At 45.3% G+C, this 13,511-nt stretch overlaps 1 long non-coding RNA gene across 1 annotated transcript; it reads right to left on the bottom strand.

The window, feature by feature from the left end:
• Positions 1-2,107: 2,107 nt before the first annotated feature.
• LOC124708457 lies at positions 2,108-5,624 on the bottom strand. Its single transcript, XR_007005149.1, has 9 exons — positions 5,517-5,624; positions 5,343-5,430; positions 5,158-5,254; positions 4,993-5,052; positions 3,877-3,994; positions 3,340-3,560; positions 3,167-3,238; positions 2,981-3,080; positions 2,108-2,887 (listed from the first exon to the last, which is right to left on the bottom strand). It is a non-coding gene; the product is annotated as an uncharacterized LOC124708457 (long non-coding RNA).
• Positions 5,625-13,511: the final 7,887 nt, after the last annotated feature.

Here is a 13,511-nt window from a genome sequence, read left to right as displayed (position 1 = left end):
GCATCGTCGTGCTGGTGCTCTTGCGCCTCTGCCCGGGTTCTCCAGGGGAAACTCTGATCCCTCGTGGGATCGGGCGAGGGCGACACTTTCTTTTGTCGTTTGGCCTGCTGGGGTCCTCGCCTTGGATGCTCCGTCGGCAAGAGGGATGTGTGGAGCGAGTTGGTTGTCGACGTTGGCGAGCTGTTTGGCTTCCTCGACTCGGCGGTCAGGCAAACACGACTTCGGTTTCGGTGTGCTCCGGGTGAAAACCCTGCACCAGCCTCGGCCGATGCCGGCGATGGCGATGCTCTCCGTCGTCGCTCCCCTCGTTGGAGGCATCACTGTGGAGGACCTTCGCTGCAAGTGATGTTGTTCGTTTTGTCTGTCTTGTCGGTTTCGTCCTCGGCCTATCTTCAGCTAGGTGGTGCGTGGCCCCAGGGTCGACGTGGTTGTCGGAGCGACGGTTCCGTGTTTTGCCTCCACCTTGTTTGCGTTTTATTACCAGCAGCAGTAATCGCGCTTAATTACCAGCAGCCGCAGCACTAACGATTATTGGACCGTCCGTATAGTTTGCTTTTCATTTTTGTGGAACTCACGATTCCACCCATCCATCCATTTGTACTACCTACCTCTGTCCACATACTGAAAAGATGTCCAAAGTTTGTAATACTTAGCGCCTACTGTTATTATTCTCCTTTTCCTTTTCTTTCCTTGGCTGCATCGCACCTCAATACGTAAGGAGGCACTAATCTCCTTCCAGTTTTACAGCACATGACCTACCTACTTTGGGGAAACGAAACGAAAACGAGACTTTTTTTTTGACACAGCAAAGGTCCCGAAGGACAACTGAGGCCCATAATACAGTCACTGAAACAGACACAAACAACACCAACAACGGGTGAGGTGAGTCATCGGAACCAATAAACAACACCGCCACACATCTTGGAACAGAAAACACATGCATGAGAACCACCGGCAATTACCCCCGTGATTTTGCTCACCGCCCTCATGTTGCACATATCAACGCCCTCCAAAAGCAGGTGCCTCCTGCCGGCCAGGAATATGCAATGTTCATACAACACATCAGATTCAAATGCGGGTGGGCGTGACAAAAGAAATGACCAATAACTGTTCAAAAAGAATGTCTCAGCCGGTTTTCCGACATTCCTGACCACATTTCATATTAAACAAAAAGAATTGAAGTGCACCTCTAGATGAATTCAAACACGCAGTCCAACTCGACTAGCATGCTAAATGTTCCTTCACAACAAAACCAACAAACACATGCAACGGCTCGTTCCAAATCACCAACAAGTAGACAGGACAAATGGGATGCTCACCGAGACGTACAGGAAGGCTGCTGCTACCTCCTGTCCCCCTCCAATTCCGCTCCCTCCTACAAACAAAATGCACACGCTTATAGAGTGGCAGAAATCACTTGTTCAAATGCCCGACAGAGAACCGATAGTAAATGTAGAGATCGGCACACGAAATGGCTCTCAAGTGCAAATAATCAACCAAAATATAGGTTTCCCAGATTTAACTTACATCATCAGTGTTGCATTGTCAGCATAACCATGATGAAACCAAATCTGACATACCAACTTCGCCACTAGTAAGAAAAGCAACAGTAAGAAGAACCAGTCCACAAAGAGAAACAAGGCACCCAATTGAGTGGCTAGCAGGGAGCAAAAAACTTAATACGCATGGTGATACAGAAAGAAGCAAATTTGACACCACAACTAACATTGCCTCGAGTGAGAGTATGAACCTTCCGACCACTAGCATATTCAATCCATATAACTGGATCTTGTAACATACGATTAGCAGAGACCAAGTTATATGGATGCATTACTTTCAATGAGTTGAATTCCTCTAAACAACAACTCCCAAACAAGAACACCAGAAAGGAGCTATTATTCAACCTTGGGCATGAGTGTGTACACCTGCGCGTCGCCGTCTTGGTCAGTTGGGATGAGGCACACCTTGCCGTCCCTGGCTCAGAGGCTGGAGCTGCCCTCGCCGGCCTTGTAGATGTCCCTGGATTGGTGCCAGTTAGAGCATCAGCTCCCCCACTGGTCCGGAAGCAGCCAGCAGGTTGGGTGCATGTCGGCATCATGGCTGACACCCAACCACAAAAACTGAAATGGTCAGCGAGCTATAAAAGCAAGAGATTGCATTATGCATCAAAATAACCATGAATAGATTCATTCTAGACAATCTGATCTTGCCTAATAAACATGCATATTCTGTGTGGAACCATAATCCATGGCCAAGCTCTTGTGAGTTGTAAAAAGGCAACAGCTACTTCCCCCCTTGCTAGACTATATTCTTCCTCTTGCACACAGTGTAGACATGATCCATTAACTCGTGATTATGGATAACAAAGTATAGATCTAGCACTTACTAATTCATACCAGATTTGAACCAAGTGAAAAGATTGCCAACCTTCAAAATACAAGTTGGTTCTACACATGACAAGAACTTGAATAGATGAGAAACTACACGCATATCTACCTGTTAGATCACTACAAGCAATTCTGAAATTTCGAATCTGTCTAGGCTTCAAGTATGGACTAAGCTACTCCAATCCTATAGCAAATATAGTACATCTTCTAAACCTAGCACAAATCGAATTTTTATATAGCCTGGCTGTCCTGCAAGGTTGGTTCGTGTTGCAGCACAACACTCTGAACATTTTTAGCAACACACCACATTAAAAAAATATGCAGGCTTTGATTTGGTAACAGACCAACACAGATTAACCTCAAACCGGAAAAGCTAACAACTACTGAACTTCACTTCACTAATTGATTTGGATAGGGAAATGCTCACCTGTTTCTCTCCGCAAGTCAGTATATCTCGTCCACTTCCATCAGGACATCATCCAGTTTGCTGCATCATAGTACTGCATTCAAAAAGAATAATGAGTAACCATGCATTGTCAAAGATTAACAAATCTGGAAGCTTTTGTCATGCACTCTTGAGTCATTCAACTTACCATCACTCGTCTATTTTCATCCTTTAGTACTGGCATGGTGTTCTTCTCGGCCATAGCATTGTCTTCTTTCTGGCTTTGCTTCTTCCAACATTTTTCTTTTCTACATGCAGCACAAAGAGTGAATCAGCAACTGAGTGCAATCTTTCACAAAAAACGAGCAATGTGGGATGGAATCATAAAACTCACATTGGTCCTCAAGCCTAAATGGCCTTTGAATTATTTTCTTGAGCTTTCCCCTTGCTCTGTATTCACCTTGTCCTGCGTTTTAACAACCTGCATTTAGTCAGGGCAGCATTCCAGTTTCTACATATCCTATCTAAGACAATGGGAAACCACATTACTAAAATCAGCTTCGGTACCTTTTGAGGAGCATTCTCATTGTTCTCCAACTGCTTCATGTTTTCATCTTGCCGATTTGGGGCCTACTCAGTCAGCTGACAAGCATACGACACATTCTCCTTGTCGCCGTCGTCATGATCGTTAGGCTGCAATTGTTCCACCTCCTCATGCTTCCCCTCTGAGGCCGCCCCCAGTACCCACACTTCGCTCTCGTCAGCTCCTCCTCCGATGAGCTTTGAACCTGAAAATGAACAAGTTTTTAGTATTGTCTATGCATAGCAAACAGTCAAAACAAAAAGGAGCACAACTAAGCAGAACAACTGATGCATAATAAGCAGCAAACAGAATTATCAGGAATACACTCAAACCTCAGCAAAAAAAATAGCAGGCATTCACTCAAACCTACGTGAATCAATCAATGCATTACATCTAGAACCAATTCATGAAGCACTCGATGTGCTCAAATTATTAATCTGCCTTGGATAAGTAAAAATTGTGCAAGCTCTTACTACCTCAACACACAAAATGAACATAGATATGACTGAAGGATTTACTACCTCTCCTCTCTTTGGCAGAAGGGCTGTCGGTGAAGACAAGGAGCAGCAGCAACATGCTTGCATCATCAGCTTTGTCAGGTCAGAGGTGCTCATACGCCTGGTCGGAGCAGCTAGGAGGCTAGAGCAGGAGCACACATGGTAGAGAAACGGTCAATACAGAGTATCAAAGACCATAAAACAATGGAATGATTTACACCAGGAACACATTGTGCCTCAGAAAATATAATAGAAAGCCCTACTTGAGATAATAGAAAGCCTTATGGATCAAATTCGCTACAGAATTTAACATGGATATTAACACTCACAAAATACTGTATGCATTGAGGCTTTAACTGACAAAATATCTAACTACTTTGCTCAACTACCAGAGAGATCAGCTCCAAAAAGCTCCTGGCTCAGCCCACACTCAATGCAAGCAAGGTTTAAGCTTTACATTCATCAACTCGATCAAACAACAAGTCAAATAAGTACTAGAGTAAAGGGATCACCAAAACCCACAAGTGTAGGGATCACAAGACCACTTCATCACAGAAGCAACTCAGTATGGATGCACACATTTAGGAATAAACTTTCCATGTACACGACAAAAGCAGCAGCAAGAAATTAAGCTCCAGAATATACTCCCAACACAGGACCAAAGAAAATATATAGATAGGTTCTTCCTTTGGAGCATACAAGTTGTCAAGTAACAATCATGTACAAAAACTGTTTTACCGACGTGCAATGGCACACCTGGTGTCGCAGGTATGCCCGATACAAAAAAAACAATCTAACACCAAAGAGCCAGTAGTACTCGGGAGTTATTGCCAAACCAAGCAGACATATCCCTTCAACCAAGTAGTAATTTGGCATTCACTCAGATAATTGCCTTAGTAGCTTTGCCGAGGAAAGAAGCAGACATCGCTAATCCAGAAAGGCAAGCTTGGTTATTAGTTAAAATTTTGTAACTTCTATTATGTACTGTGTACAGCCCCTACTACTTTAGCAGCGTACCACATTCAACAAATATACAGGCTTTGATTTGGTAACAGACCACCACAGATTAACCTCCAATCGGAAAAGGTAAAAATTACTAAACATTATTTCACTAATTGATTTGCATGGGGAAATGCTCACCAGTTCCTCTCCACAAGTCAATGTATCTCGTCCCTTTCCATCAGGACATCTTCCAGTTTGCTGCATCATAGTAGTGCATTCAAAAGAACAACGAGTAACCATGGATTGTTAAAGATTAACAAATCGGGAAGCTGTTGTCATGCACTCTTGAGTCATTCAACTTACCATCACTAGTCTATTTTCATCCTTAAGTACTGCATGGTGTTCTTCTCGGCCAGTCTTGTTTTCTTTCTGGCTTTGCTTCTTTCAACACTTGTCTTTCCTACATGCAGCACATAGAGTGAATCAGCAACTGAGTGCTGCAATCTTTCACAAAAAATTGGAAAGTGGGATGCGGTCATAAAACTCACACTGATCCTCACTCTAAATGGCCTATGAATGGTTCTCTTGAGCTTAACCCTTGCTCTGGGCATTCACCTTGTTCTGCCTTTCAACAACCTGCATTTAGCCAGGGCAGCATTTCAGATTCTACATATCCTACCTAAGACAATGGGAAACCACAATACTAACATCAGCTTCGGTACCTTTTCATGAGCATTCTCATTGTTCTCCAACTGCTTCATGTTTTCATCTTGCCGATTTGAGGCCTGCTCACTCAGCTGATCACCATACGGGACATTCTCCTTGCCGCCTCCCAGTACCAACATCGCTCCCTTCAGCTCCTCCTCCTCCTCTGATGAGCTTTGAACCTCAAAATGAACAAGTTTTTAGTACTGTCAATGCATAGCAAACAGTCAAAACAAAAGAGGAGCACAACTACTGCATAATAAGAAGAAAACAAAAGCAGAACAACTGCTGCATAATAAGCAGCAAACAGAAGTATCAGGCATACACTAAAACCTCAGCAAAAAAAGTAGCAGCCATTCACTCAAACCTACGTGAATCAATCAATGCATTACATCTAGAACCAATTCATGAAGCATTCGATGTGCTCAAAATGGAAACTCTGAAAGATAGCATGTACTCATGGTAGAGAAACGGTCAATACATAGTATCAAGACCTTGAAACGATGGAATCATGTACACCAGGAACACATGGGAGTAAAATGAACAAAGCATGCACATAAATCAAACACACCAGATGCCCAACTTGAGATAATAGGAACCATTATGCATCAAATTCGCTACAGACTTATTTTTAGCTTTTATTCTTGCATTTTGGATTACGAATAAGCAAGTTAAGCATGGATATTAACACTACGGACTTTGCGATATGTTCAGCCAAGTACCAGGAACAAATCATCCTCTACTAGTCTTAATTCATATCAGCACAAGCAAAACAAAAATGTATAAGAAGCGAACCAGCAAATGTAGAAGAGATTCTAGCATCTACTACTTTCTGCACTACCATGTAAAAAACAAATTTAGTAATTTGTATCTCAGCAAATACAATATGTGACCACACAGATGCATTAAGCAGACAAGGGGAACTATTTAATCATTCTATTTGTATTTCAACAAATATAACATGTGGAGCCACAGATGCATTAAGCGGACTAAATTGAACCATTCTGTTTCGGTACCACATGCATCACGAATTTGCACAACAGTTGACTAATAGCACTAATCAGCACCCAAATCCTAGGCAGACAGAAAAAAAAATCGACCTTCAGATGCCAATGTCGGAGTCGAGGACGTCTCCCTCGACCTGGGCCTGATCATCCTGGTTGCTCCCCTTGTGCGAGGAGGGGCCTATCATCCCGGGCAACCACCTCTCTGTCCCCCACCACGACCATCCCGCCGTGGCTGCTGCCATCGGAGGCTAAGGCGGCGGGGGAGAGGTGGCCGGCGCCGGAGCCGTCCTTGGCGCCCGGATGAGGTTGACTGCGCGCTTCAGACCCTGTTGTCGCCGGCGGCGGTGACGGCCGGGGTCGCTGGCCGGATGCATCTGCCCCGCGCGAAGCCTCTGTAGGGGCGCCGCCGTCGCCGTGGACCTCGTCATACTCCGCCGGTGACGACCAGTCTTCCCCCCACCTCACCACCATCCTCTGCCGCGCCGCAGCCCGCCATTTAGAAAAAAGGCCGAACCTTTCTCCAGCGGATCCTTTTCAAGGGTGTTTCCGGTTCGGTGGGATAGAGAGAGGGGAGGAGGGGGCTCCGGGGAGGTGGCCGGAATGTAGCCGGCGGCGTAGGTGGAGGAGGAAATGGGTTGGGTGAGAGGGAGGAGGCGCTGGTAGTCACATTTGTTCGGGTTTGGCTAATCCCACTCACCACGGAGGAAAATTAATTGGTTGCCAAAAAAATCTGGGAAGCAATTGATACAGAGTTAATACGTGTCCGGATTTTAGGGGCGAGTAATTTTGCCCCGCACAATCAACTTCCAATTTTATAGGGAAGAGCCATATATTAAACTCTCGAAATTAATTACGGGCACGAAAATTATGGGTGGAATGGGGGCATTTGTTTCACTACCCAAATCAAGTGCCGAGTTAATAGCAATTAATCATGTTAATTAATTTGGGCGTGGCTATAAGGGCATGTACAATGCGGTGATGTCAGCCTTCCCTTAGAGATGCCATGTCAGATTTTTTGCTTAGTTGGAGGAAAGAGAACGAAGAGAGAGAAGGTTGTCTTCCCTTAGCTAAGGGATCATCTCTTAGGAAATAAGGGAAGACTATTTTCTCTGTTGTATCACATATGTCTTCCCTTAGCAACAAATTTCCTACCAAAATTTAATTATTCGTATTAATTGCTAGAGATGGCTGTAAGAGATAATGCATTGTATGACTTATATCTAATGCCTTCTCTAGCTGATGTGGCGGGGTAAGGGAAGGCATGCCTTCTCTACCATTGTACATGCCCTAAGTAGACGAGCTCATAGTGCATGGTGTACATGCATCTTACGTCTAATCTAACCATGCTAACGTGCATCCCACGCCATGCACACACACTTGTATTTGTATATTCCTCAACAAGGTAGAGCACAGACAGTTGGGATTCAGAACCCATCCCCTTGCGGCGCCCCTCCCAGGCGATCGAGGGACGAAACCCTAGAACCTGCCGCCAGCTTCCCGTCCCACATTCTCCTTCCTTCCATCGCCCCCAGAGGCGGCCGTCGGACAAGTCCGGGCAGCGCCGATGAAATGGGTGGTGGGGAGCTCGCGCATCTCGGCCGGACGCGGGTAGCAGGAGGGACCTGCCCCATCTTGGCCGGCGGCGGCCCCGCAGCCCTCTGCGTTGGCGCTGGCCCGGGCTCTCCTGGCGCCACCTCCACGATCCCGCGCTGCGACCGGTGGGGAGGCGCGTTGGCCGCCATGGCTAGCCACGACTAGATCTGACTAGGCCGGGGCCTGCGGTCAACTTGGTGCTCTCTTCCGACGGTCGGCGACCCTTTCTGGTGTTGCTACGGGGAACGGGCTTGGCTCCTGGGGCGGGGGCCTCGGCAGCGTGTGCGACGCTGCCCATGGGTGGGTGGCGTTCTTGGGTGCCTTCCGATGGCCTGCTACAGGTGATGCGGTGGTGGCGGCGGTGCACCCGTCTCTCGTCGTCACTCCGTCATGCTCTTGGCAGGGCGTTGTGTGTTGTTGCGTACATCGGAGCTTCTTCCACCGGATTTGGCGGCGTGGGCTTGCTAGGATCTGGGCTGGACTGGGGCGGCATGCACAGGCCAAGGCTCGGTCTAGAGGCGGTGGCTCTCTCGAGCCTTGTGGTTGATGTCGGCGATGAGGTTGACGCAGGTATCTTGGGGTTCGGCCACGTCGTCTCCTTGGGCCGACAACCCTCGTTGATGTGTTGTCGGCGGTGCTGGCGCAGTTTCCTTCTCTTCTATCTCATGGCGGTGGCTGGCTTCTGAGTAAGGATGGGACTTCGGCGAAAACCGTGCAAGGCATTGGCCATTGGTGGTGACGATGACGTCCTCGACATCATTTTCCTTCTTGGAGGCGATACCAAATTGTCCCTCCTTTCTCGTAGCCGGATCCTGCCACCGTGCACATCTTGCGCGCTTCTCCGATGGGGGCTAGGTTGTCTCCTTTATCTTTAGACACACTCTTTCGCCTTCCTTGAGCTCATCGCCGCCATTTTCGCCTCAGCTGCATATACACGGCGGATTGCCCAGTTTGGTCGGCTACCTAGAAACCCAGGGGTGGTTGTCTTAGGTAGCGTTATGCCACGGGGTGATGCCGGTGGTTTCTCTTATTGTTGTGGGCGCGATGTGCCGTTGGATGAGTGTCAAGGCTGTATTTTTAGGGGTGGTGGTTGGGCTAGGGCGAAATCTCGGCAAGGCTTCGGCCATTGCGGGTGACGATGATGCCCTTGGGCGCCGTTCTCCTCCTTGGAGGTGTATCCTTTTAGCCCTCATCCTTCGGTTTCTCGAGGCCGGAAGACTACTTCGTCTATTCGATCATAGGTGTGCCCTGATGCTGCAAGGGAGATTTGTTGGTTTTGGTCTGTTCCAGCTCCGCGCCCTTCCAACATATTTCTGGGCCTTCTCGACAAGTTCAAGCCTTCTAGCTAGTGTTTAGTCCTAGTTAGTGTAGCTTGTCTCTTTCTCATTTGTTGTTTTGTTGTGCTGTTTTTGTAAGCCCAGCAGCAACTGTTGTAAGTGCCAATGTACTAGCGAATCAGCTCCTTACTCGCGATTTGAACACGCCAATAAAAACATGTTGGCCCCACCTTCCTCTATCTCTCTTATCATATCAATGAAATTTCTTCTAACCATATCAATTTCTAGCATCTTGTTTCATGATCAAACAGTTCAGATACTATGGCTACATCGACTGAACTCTAGGGATCCATTTCTCATTCAAAATAGAAATTAAGGAACCATCACCAACACGCTTAATAAGCCCCAATTGAGGGCATCTCTTCCGGCAACAATCACTCGCCAAGTAGCAGAAGCTCTATTTGGAACTGCATGCAAGAAATCATTATATATGGGTAGTATCTATCCTTTTTTTTTTAGATGGCGTAGTATCTATCCTTGAGAACTCGGGAATAGAAGGTGTCTGGCTTGGACATAAACCGCCATTCATGTTTTTCTCTCTTTAACACTTTGTCCATAACACTCTCCATACATACGTTGAAATCTCATTTAATATCTCTCCACCTTGGATACTTGCACACATAAAATTAGACTTTCATCGGAGAACAACAAGTGATTGATCTAGGGAGAATGACGGTTCATCCTTATTCCTCTATCAATATAGTTGCCACCGAAAAAATTCAGCGATACAGTAAAACTTGAACACAAAGAATAAATAAATAAAGTGATATTAGGTCTCCCTGCTTTAGATCCGTAGAAGGGGTAAAATTGGGAGAAGCTCACCATTTAGACGCAAGTTCATATACGCATGCGTATATACCTGGCTAAGTTATATTGCTAGTTAAGTTGTGTTGTTGGCTAAGCTATGTTGCTATCTACTAGCAATCAAGTTCATATACGCATAAATATATAGTTCGACTCCACATATTTGCCTCATACAAATCAAAAACTGAGTCTAAACACGAGATATATTAAAGACGGAAGTAGAGAACCAAAACTACTCCTAAGGCATTGGGTCCTATATATAGACCTCTTCACAAATCACGACTCAAAACTAATCACGTTGACCGGGTCTGCTAACTCCTATGGCCATGGCAACGTTTGCAACATTGTCGCTTCAATTATATAGTTGCATCGTAATTGTCTAGCTAGTAAATATGTGCACACATAGGAAGGATTGAGCTAGCTACATATATTTGCTGGTCATGACTTGCAAATACATGGAGTGTATGGGCTAAGGCTGGCCATAGTGGTAAGTATCATGTTGTAGTATCATGCATATGATACTTGTGTATGGTACTATCGCTATAGTGGTTAGTATCATGAAATAGTATCATAGTTATGCTATAATTATTATTTTTTAGAATCTCAATGCAAATGTGTGCACAAGATTTATTTGGCATTAACTTTTCTCGTGACATGCGCTATGATACAATATCCACCTATGTTACTCTAAGACTAGTCACAATGGGAAGTATCATACACTAGTATCATGCACATGATACTAGTTTATGATACTAACCTCACAATGCATAGTATCAAAAGATAGTATCATAGTATCATCATATTTAATGTTTTGTAGAATCTCAATGCAAATGTGTGTACATGATGTGTTTGCCATTAATTTTTTTAGTTTTACGTGCTATGATACAGTATCATATTATGATACCACTCTCATCTCTCACCTCATTAATTATTGTGCCACATCAGATTTTTGCCAACATGGCATGCATGATACTACTTATGATACTTCCATTGTGGCTAGTCTAATCTCCTCTCACCTCCTTAATTAGCTGCCACATCAACATTTTTGTGGGACCAATGTGTATAATACTAGCTATGATACTAGCACTATGACCAGCCTAAGTTATATAGCGGGCTTTGCTAATATGGAGTTAATTGATCCATGCACGCAGACAATAGCGGATCGACTACCTAGGAATGAGGGACTGATCTAGCTTAGAGCAAGAACAATAGAGAAGCTGACCGTTGACTATATGCCCAGGCCAAGTCAACCAAGAGCCTGATTTTAGTGCATACAAAACTCATGTGTCTACATGCAAGACTCACCGGGCTTGCATTCAATGCAAGCCAGCCAGCTCTACCGTTCACAAAGGCTGCAAGCGGGCTCTAGCGTTTTGGTTCCTGTGCTATAGCCCGGCGATAGATGGAGCGCCGGCTCCCTTCTCTCTTCTACATTCTCTTCCCTTCAGCTAGTATTTTGATTTTTTTTTCGAAATGGGGATACCCCAGCCTCTGCATCAATTGATGCATATGGCCTCATTTATTTCATTATTTGTAACATATCTGTTACAGTTCAAGGATCACATAAAGTCGCTACATGAATCAACCATCGAAATAAAACTAAGAGGTACTTGATGTGTCTGATCAACATGTCACTCTAAAAACAGGTCGCCAGCTGAACTGGTTGAACAAATCCCGAGCAACCGTCTCCAAACGGCTGGACCCAATAGCCATATCATGTCGTCGCTCCTCCGGCTAGGATTTTGATGACGTGTACTTGCTTATAGACATCTGATTGGAAACTATTGTACTTGCTCTTAGCTCTAAAACCTTAAACAGTAAAAAGATTATATATTGTAATAAAGACTATATAAAAAACGCGTCACATTAACGTGCTATCAATCTTTTGCCATGATTTTCCATGTAAAATTTAATTGGTAGCCATTTACCATGCCATGTTCCATGTACTTAGCTTTCACTCTTTTTTCGATAAATAAAAAAACCCATCTCTAGTTAAACTCCTCTTCTATTTAGTTAAATTTCTCTTCTAGTTGTTGCTCCCTGTAACCACTAGTGAGTGTCATCCATTAATTAAATGGCTAGTAAGCAATCTGGCGCCTCCACAACTTAAGTTCATCTCACAAAAAAATGCATGTGCATGTACCAATGCTAGTCCTTGCGAGGACATAACGTCGATTTTCAGAACCACGGTGATTGTGCAGTCCTTGCTAGTCCTTGCGAGGACATAACGTCCTCACGGGGCAAAGTTCATGAGTGCCATTTAATGATGCTCGCTGATTGCTTTTTACCTAGTGATTGTGCAGAATGTGTTGCATCCGTTCTAAGCGTTGAAGGGATGTCCGATTCCAGGAATCCAAGTCGGATGGTTAGCGTGCATGAAGTCAAATCATCGGAGGTAACTCCAAGTCGCAAATCGAAGACGTTGAGAGGATCTCGGACCGGTGCACTTCATTTTACATCAGTCATGTCTCAAGCTTCCCGCCTCAAACCTTCATGAATACTATCTGATGATCATTTCGGACGGCCCAACTTATTGCATGCATAAAGTCAAAGTATGAACTGCAAGTGTGACTTCAGCCATGTGCCTAGGGTTAAGGCGTTGAACTATACATAATGAAATAATATAGCATTCTCCTCCCCACGAGACAAAGGCCTCTGCAACCGGATGGTGACGGCCATAGAAGGAATCAGAACTGGTTGAGATCATCACCAAGCTGAGGTGTATCAGGCTCCTATGTCAAGATGCCGAATAATCGGGGCCGCCCATCGGGCCATGGTGACGTCCGACCAAGGCCACGTGTGACATTTCCAGTGCTCGCTGACTTAACGTTGGCAGTGAAGGCGAAGAGCTTTTTGAACTACGTCTTGTCACCGTTGGTCAATAAATCATGCTTGTCCGCCTCTAGCTGCGGCCATCATGTGGACTCCTACTCTACGACGCCGACCACATGCATGATCTTCAACGGGACCTTGTCTATCGCCGATGACAAGAAAGAGCTTTACTCTTAGGACTCTGATGACCTCGCCACACCCAAGAAGGGCACATGGTGTCATTGGGTCCTCCCTCACTGCGACTAGGTTGTGGCTGCCGGCCAGCACAAGTCAGTATGCCATCTATCATGACGTCGTGTAGATATTGTGTATTATTGTGTCCGAGCTGCTACGTTCAAAGTGGTGTAATATCCCAGGTTTAGAGGCAACAAAATGAGAGAACACCAAAGTGTGCATTGCATTCATGCATAGAAAATCCGGGGAATTTTCGCGCTTTCAA

This window comes from Lolium rigidum, chromosome 4, assembly GCF_022539505.1.
Source record: "Lolium rigidum isolate FL_2022 chromosome 4, APGP_CSIRO_Lrig_0.1, whole genome shotgun sequence".
Taxonomy (NCBI): domain Eukaryota; kingdom Viridiplantae; phylum Streptophyta; class Magnoliopsida; order Poales; family Poaceae; genus Lolium; species Lolium rigidum.
This window is presented reverse-complemented; position numbering and strand designations above follow the sequence as displayed.